The sequence below is a fragment of the Beta vulgaris genome, chromosome 3 (genome assembly GCF_026745355.1).
Source record: "Beta vulgaris subsp. vulgaris cultivar EL10 chromosome 3, EL10.2, whole genome shotgun sequence".
NCBI classification, from domain to species: Eukaryota; Viridiplantae; Streptophyta; class Magnoliopsida; order Caryophyllales; family Amaranthaceae; genus Beta; species Beta vulgaris.
Genome location: NC_079204.1, coordinates 21317158 through 21325730, shown reverse-complemented (window position 1 = coordinate 21325730; position 8573 = coordinate 21317158). Strand labels below are relative to the sequence as shown.

At 33.9% G+C, this 8573-nt stretch overlaps 1 long non-coding RNA gene across 1 annotated transcript; it reads right to left on the bottom strand.

Annotated features, from left to right (window-relative positions):
- Nucleotides 1-2045: 2045 nt before the first annotated feature.
- Nucleotides 2046-4809, bottom strand: LOC104897653 (uncharacterized). The gene is made up of 3 exons (XR_007272612.2): nucleotides 4061-4809; nucleotides 2633-2702; nucleotides 2046-2390 (listed from the first exon to the last, which is right to left on the bottom strand). It is a non-coding gene; the product is annotated as an uncharacterized LOC104897653 (long non-coding RNA).
- Between the last annotated feature and the right edge of the window lie 3764 nt (nucleotides 4810-8573).

The window sequence follows — 8573 nt, the reverse complement described above, 5'->3', positions numbered from 1 at the left end:
AAGAACATGAGATCACTAAGATGCATTTGGTGAAAGTGATCTTGAAACACTATACATAGACAGGTTATATGTTTCATTGGGTGATGGATGGCCTTACTCTAAGGGCTAGTTTGATAGCAGACCCTCGTAGAGAGGGTTAATTGATAAGTCATATTTATATATAGCTTTTAGGTGTATTTAGGTTGTATTTTAGAGCATTTAGTTTCATATTTAGGTTCAATATTGCATCATATTCTTAAGTTATGTTATTCTACTCCTATTCGATATGTTTTCTTATTTTTGATGAATATTAGGTCATGAGAACGTATTTGGAGTATGATTAGCTAAACTTGAGGATAAGGAGAACTTGGAAGAAAGCTACAATGCATAAGGATAGTATGGATATGTCATAATTAATACGAGCTTGAGCGAAAACAAAGCGAGAAATCATTAAAAGAAATGTGAAAAAGAGTCACGTCTACTCTTTGGATCGATCATAACTTTTTATTCGCTTATTAAAATCAGTAATTCCAGCATATTTGGAAACTAGAATTGAAGAGCTTTCCAACGATAGGTGACACGCTCCTGGGAGACTTCTATTCAGGGAGCTATGCCTTCCGGAAGATTGCACTGTTTCCGCTGGAATCTGCCACGCGTACGCGCATATCACTAACCCGCCCATTAATGCTTTATTCAAGAATTTCCTTCTCTTGTAAATTACTCCCTTCGTCCTCTATTAGTTTACCCCTTTCTTTTGCATAAATTTTAGGAGGAATAGTATTGTGGGGCATACAAAGAGATAGAAGATATTATTTATACTTAAAGTTGGATGTGTGGGAGAAAGGTGGGCCAACATTTTTGATAAAACCGAGAAACATAATAAAAATAAAGAGAAACAGAAAAACTTTAGCACAAAACAAATAATAAAAAATTAGTGGGCCCATTCCAAAAACAGCAAAAAAAAGAAAGGGGTAAACTAATAAGGGACGCCCTTAAAAGGAATAAGAGTAAACTAATAGAGGACAGATGGAGTACTTTCCTAGTCATATGAGGTTACTTAATATTATTCAGATTAGGTTTTCATTCTTTCTCTCTCCTCCTCTTTTCACGTTATTTTCTTATTCTTAGTTTTAGTTTAGTTTTCTCCTCTTTTTCTCTCCAATTTTTAGTTGTAGACCCTAGTTTTTATTCTTCTTCATTAGTTCATGAGTTTCATTAGTTTATTTTCCTTGATTTCTTTGATTATGCTTTTCTTTGTAGATTTAGATTTCATTATTTATTTCATGATAGAGTAGTTTTTATTTCTAGGATTTGAGAATCCATGTTTATATGAGATGATTATTGATTGATATTTATTCATGGTTTGATTAGTTATTGATTTTTCTAATTGATTAGTGTTTTTATTGTTAATCTTGCAATCTGATCAATTGTCTGATTAAATATTGCTAGTATCGAGTCGTAGATCGAGAGATAGGACTCTTTAGAGGCTCACCTAAAATTAGAAAATCTAATTATGTTGAGCGGTCATACTAGCATATGTTGATTTGAGAGCATTAAGACCCGACCGCATCACTACTATATAAATGAGCTATTGCAACCCCTAAAAACCGTTGCAATAGACTCAATAACCGTTGCAATAGCTATTGCAACGGTCAGACAACCGTTGTTGTTGTTGCCCTTGCATTAGCTCTAATGCAATAGTCTTGGACACCTAATGCAACAGGTAGTTGCAACACCAAATAACCGTTGCAATAGTACTAATGCAACTCATGTTTATTGTCTAATGCAACGCCTCTATGGTATCCCATGAACCGTTGCATTACATATGATGCAACATATTTCATAGTCTAATGCAACACCTCCATGTTATCCCATGAACCGTTGCATTACATATGATGCAACACATTTCAATGTTTAAGGAAACGCCTCTATGGTATCCCATGAACCGTTGCAAATTTTTTTCCATATTGTGGCTATTGCAACGACGAATCTATAAATATGTATATATTATCCTGTTAACTTGATGTTGATGCAAAGCTGAAATAATTCAAAAACAATTCCAAATATAATGATAAAAATTTAGATTTCCAAAAAGACCCATAAATATATTCAAGGTCATCCAATCGTTCGATAATTTCCAACACAAGTACTAAATATAGTACTATCGTATATATATCAAATCCCAAGAGAAGTTTGATCACCTAATATATTTACTTCCAACCTAATATATATGCACCAAAAAATATCTACTTCTAGCATAAATATATTCCCAAAAAAAAAAAGATTACTAGCTAGTTGCCTAATTAATTCCAAAACCATGCTCCACTTTTAAGCGAGATCCACCGCCAAAATTGTCATTCGTGCAACTGCAATTGTTCTTCATGTCATACATTTTCCTCTCCTTGATGTACCTATAGAATTATACAAAAGTTTAATAAAGCATGACATATGGTTATAATAATATACTTAGAGACAAGGGACTAATCTATCATCACGGGACATAACCAAGGTTAGAAGTAAGCTCTCAATGGAGTTCATTTTGTGCAGTATAACAAGCTAGCAACAATAATAGTATAATAACAAAAAGATGATAAAAATACTTCATCATTCTGTGTAGGGAGTTGATAGCAGTGAAGGATTTTACGTCACCTACCTTCAGTATGATTTCTAGAGGTATACAATTAACTAGTAGCTCATACAACTTCCCTCGAACCTGAAAGAGCCTGTAAAAAAAGTTAACATTGTAAGATCATGATTTGCAGATTATAATGTGTAACTGCAGCTTTGATAATGAATTTAACACGACCCATTCTTTTCAAGAAACTGAAAGTTGAGGCAACTAAGCAGCAAAGCAGAACACGTCAGAATCCTCACAGGCAGATCACTGAGTCAAGGAATGCGATTAACTGCAAGAATGGTACTCAAGTTGGTGTAAGTTTACATGGAATATCCCATGTAAGCACCATATGAAATATTGTAAGTTTTCTTCATTCACTTTTATGTTTAACTTATCAACATATAGAGATATCAACATAACAGGTACCTAAAATGTATATAGGAGAAAAGAAAAGTGCATCACCTTAGATGATCACATAAGATATTTTACAGTTACCAAATGAGCTATCAATTGTTGGTATATAATCACCAGTGTATTCACCTTTAATAAATATTCATATTTTGCAAAATAAGATTGTGATGACTGATGACATGTAACAGCCCGCACTTCCGAGCTGCTAGCTAATCATACTTAACATTCATAAAACTCAATTAACGCTTGATAACCTCGAATTACATTAACTCGCAGCGGAAACAAAATCTATGAAACGATCCTGGACCTGTGGGTTATGGGCCCACAACACATCGTCCTCAAACCAATATCTGGTTTTATAATACATTACTCAAATCCCAAAACAGTACAATACTTAAATGAGAGCTTAATATTCAACAATTATATATTCTATATCTAACTTCATTTTTATCACCAATTCTTTATTTCTAATCCACTATGCTCCCAATACAAACCTGCAAATTACAGAAGAAAATACAAAACAAACAAAACTAAAATGAGCGAAAACTCAGTAACTTTACTTCAGCCCGTCAAAACGATTTTGGTTCGTAAACATTTTTCATATCAGAAACAACTTGGTAATTGTTCGGAAATAATTCATCCTTTAAAAAAAAATATCGCTGGCATAGCTTAATTACTTAACACAAATCGCTGGCAAGTACAGGCTTATAACATAACTTAACTTAATATTCGACCTTATCTGGTCTTAACTCATATACGAATTGTTTTACTCCACCTGTACCTTGCCCACTATTCATCCCAGTTCATAAGCTAAGCCAGCTAAAACCATTTCGAAAAACCTTTCCTCATTATCATACTCAAATCACATTTTTAGAATACTTTATAGTTTCCGAACAATTCCAATAATATCACAAAGTCATACACATTTCACAAATCCATACATGAAGACGCATCTATAACCATGGCCATGACTATAAACGATATACGAAATTAAAAATACCATTCAACACATATACGGGCATGTAAATACTTTTTGCTGAACATAAAGGTTACCTCACTCGAAATCCAATTCTTTACAAACCTCCAAGATCTTGATATTTGGTCACCAACTCAATCTTAAACTCCGCATAATTCACCATAAACAATAATTATCATTAGAATAGTGAATACACCTTATGGTTTAACTAAAAACTCAACTATTCGATTAATCTTTTTATAACACTTCCATATACTTACTAAATGAACACCCATATATATAATATCGATCATTTTAATTTAGACACCAACTAGTTTAATTCCAATGTGGATTCCAAAAGCCTTCATCTTAGCTTGAATTATATACTTCTCAAAAGCCTTCTCCAAGATTCACCTCATAACCACAATAACAACAATTTACATTCTTTCCAACTATAATTCAGATAAATGAATTAACTTGCTAATCCTTTCTAACTCTTCCATGAACTATCTACAATTCATCATATACCAATCATCCCACGAATCCAATTTACAACAACAACCTTTCAATATTAGTGCAATCAACCAAATAAACTTTGAATATCAAATTACTTGTCTTGTGACATATTATATAATCACAATGTCTTTAACTTGAAAACATAATAGCAAAATAGATTATAAACTGATATACCAAACATTGAGTGAAGCTTAGGAACAAACATTATTATCCAATTTAGCAAGATTAGAAGTGAAGTAAGTTCATATAAATTGGTTTTAAATTGATGAAACAAAAGAAATAACATAAACAAAGTTTATATCTTTGCAAGTTAAAATCCGAAATTTGTTTTGTTCACCTTCTATTAACCAACGAGGGTAAAAACCAGGGGTAAGAAAGCAAGGCAAGCGGCCCCATCAATCTCGGCTCACGGCAGCAACGCCAACGACCCATGCATGGCAGCAACACTGCGTAAGCAGAGGAGAGAGAAAAACGCTGCAACAGTGGCAGCAACAACTACAACTTCCAGAGAGCATAACTTTTAGCTCCGAACTCCGATTGAAGAAATTTTTGTGCCTAAATTCAATATCTCGAAGAGATCTACAATTTTGATGAAGGAACAAAGACTAAAAAATGAGTGCATGTGGCTTGAATTCGACGGACAGAACAGAGTGAGAAGAATGAAGAGATTTTGGGGTTTACCCCTAAACAACTTGTTTGAATGAATCAATTTTTTTCCTCCACCAAGAAAATAACTCATCTCAAATTATAAATTGAATACTTTGAAACAGATTGAATTTGAAATATTTTGTGGCTGATTCAATTGAAGACATGAAGAAGATGAGAGTGATGTGGTGTGTCTTTAAGGAGATGACACGAGGAGTAAAAAAAATATGAGAATGGGGATTTTTTTTCCTATTTGAGCTTAAAAACATATACTAAATAACTCATTTTGATGAAATCCACACCATCATAATTGTATTTAAAATAATAATTCTTAGTAATCTCTATTGATATAAAGCTTAGTTAAACTAATAAACACATTACTTAATTTAAAACATGCTTAAAAATACGGACTGTTATATGACAACAGTAAGAATTTCAATAGTCAAATAAATAAGGAGGATATCCTTTCCCCTTCTGCCCTTCAACGTCTTGTCTGAGAGGGGCATTTAATTGGACTGACCAACCAAAGTCCATCATAATTTTACCAGTAGAGTTCAATCCTATAAACAGGTCAATGTATGAAAATTCACACAAGCAATTTCATATTCAGAAGCTGAAAGAAAGCAAAAGCAGAAAAGCACACAGAAAAGACAAGCTCAAAGAAATTTTGCACAACTAACAACTGTTTTTTCTCCCTAAAGCAATAAGAGAAACAGAAGCCAGAAGAATAAGTCAACTAACACTCTCACCTTCGGTTGAGACTTGTTAAAGCGGTTCGGTACGTCATCATATCGTCTTCATCATCTTTACCCATGAGCATTTTTTGAAGTGAAGAGCTCCCTGATTGTTTCCCCCTCTTAGAGGCCTGTGTGGAACCTCTCCCCTATCTCTTGGTGCAGCACGTTTGCGACTTTTTTCTTGGAGTCTTTCATCGTCACCCTAGCCAAAAGAAAAATAATCTCTTCAAGCATACTTTATCACGCAATAATAACAATTAGTCAATAAGCAAAGCCTCTTAGGAGCCTCCCACCAAGGCTAGGCAAGCTAAGGGAATGGATGTAAGTAGCTTTGTCCCACTTGCAGGGAGCATGTTTCTATTACCTTAACTTGTTTAAAGATTGTTACCCATACACTAATTTTATTGTGTACTTCTGAAAATATGTTAAAGGCATTAATTTCTTCCACCAATACTTTCAAATTTTACTGAAAAGCTACCCTCTGGAATTAGATACATATTAGATGATTTACTTGGCAATTACCACATACTGAGCTTTCAAGAACCTCTCGAACTTCATAGTCCTCTGCTTCATCACTCGAGGCAGAATCAACATTTTCATCACCATCTGCAATACTACGAACTGAGCCCGAAGCGGCAACTGATGAAGATCTGTTGTTTAATAAGCTGATCTTTAGAAACCATAGACCGTCAAAGATACGAATGAGGTGTTTAAAGTAGATAATATGTACAATATTTGCCAGATAGCTGACAACATATTAACAACTTAGCTAGCTTGTCTACCGAATTTCACCTCGGGATGAAGGGCATGTACTATTCCCTGCTTAGGGAAGTAATTACTAATTAGATTGATAATAAAGATGTAATTACTAATTACTCATCAATCTCATATTTTATCCTTATCATACATATATTTTGCTTTGTGCAGATCCAGTAATCAAACAGAGCATGTAAAACGTTAATACATCAATTATTAACATAACTACATCATATATACAATGGTTAAAAACACAACATATATCCAAGACACATCAACATTGGGGAAAGCAACTATCAAATTGATTGAATTCTATGCAAGAGAAACCAAACATCCCAAAAGATGGAATTTGGGTAAAATTCGAAGACCCAACGCAAGCAGTGAGCGAATTTAGAGAGAGAAAGGGAGGGATACCAACCACTACAAGCAGCGAATTCCGGCGTGGCTTGAGAAAAGCAGAATTCTGGAGGGATACCAACCACTACAGAGCCGACGCAATTCTCCCGACGAGCGTTAAGAGAAACAGCTGAGTTCCACTTGAAAATACACCGCGGAAGAGAAGTGCTAGTAACAGAATTCTCGGCGCCGGTGAAGAAGAGGTTCCGGCGTGTGAAAATTGAATTGCGAAATAACGGATTGAAGGAGAAAAGTATTGTACGTATGGTGTGTAACTGTGTATAGGGTTTTAGACATTGAGGGAAATTGGAGGAAAAACAATAGTCAGCGCGGGTATTAGTGGGCTTATGGTAATTTTTAAGTTGCGATATGTTAATGCAATGATATACGCTGCAATATACTTAAATGATGTTGCATTTATAACTCTAATGCAACGGTTGAATTTAACTGTTGCAATCAACGTTGCATTAGCACACATCATTGCAAAAACGTGTTGCATTAACATATGTCGTTGCAACGGACCGTTGTTTTATAGGTAACCGTTGCATTAGACCGTTGCAATTGCTTCAAAATGTAGTAGTGGCAGGATTAACATGTGCTCTAGATATCTGATTAATTAAAGTATTGATGATTTTTTGATAGATTATAGTGATAAACATGGTAACTATTCCTAGATCCTTTTTTTGGTTTGATTTTCGTAGTTTGATTAGTTTAGAACTTTAATTCAAATATTTGTGATATTATTTAGTTTTTCTATATATACCTTAGAAACTAGATTAAAACAACCATCTCTCTGTGGATTCGACTCTACTTACCCTACTACATTGTTAGAAGCTTTTGCAGGAATTATTTTTGACAGGTGTACGACAGCCTATCAATAATACATAATATAATTAGATTATATGCAGTTAATTAATAGTTTAACGAAGTTAATCTTAAGCAAATATTTACATACATACTTCCTTCGTTTTTTAGTTTGACTCTATTTACAAATTTCAATTTGACATTGTTTAATTATCTCTATTATACTTCCTGTATTTCACAATAACTGAAACATAGAGAAAGTATACATATCAAGGAGGGTAGAGAGAGAAAGTTGGGACCACATTTTAATAGAGCAATTAGGATTTTTAAACAATAGCACGTGGGTCAGTAATAAGAAAAGTACCCGGTTTTTCTGTTCCAAAAAAGGAGAGAACTTTTACTTTTGCACCAAAAATTGAATTTTGGCACTTCTTCAAAAAAATTCACTTTATCATTTAAATGAAACTTCTGGGGAATTTCCCACCAAAATTGTTGTGCAGTCCTATTAAACAACTATTGAAGAAAAAATTTTCCTCATTTCCACTTCTGTTCACACACCAGCACACACTTACAATGAAAATTTTAAAAATTCACAAGTGAACACACTAACTTGCACACACAAGCACAAAGGTCTTTTTAATAGTTCTAACACAAACAGACACAACATTGTAATTAATTTGCTGGCATGGAATATGATGGGGGCTTAGAGCAGTTCATTTTATCAAGTGGAGTAGCGGACTTTTTTGAGATTTGTGAA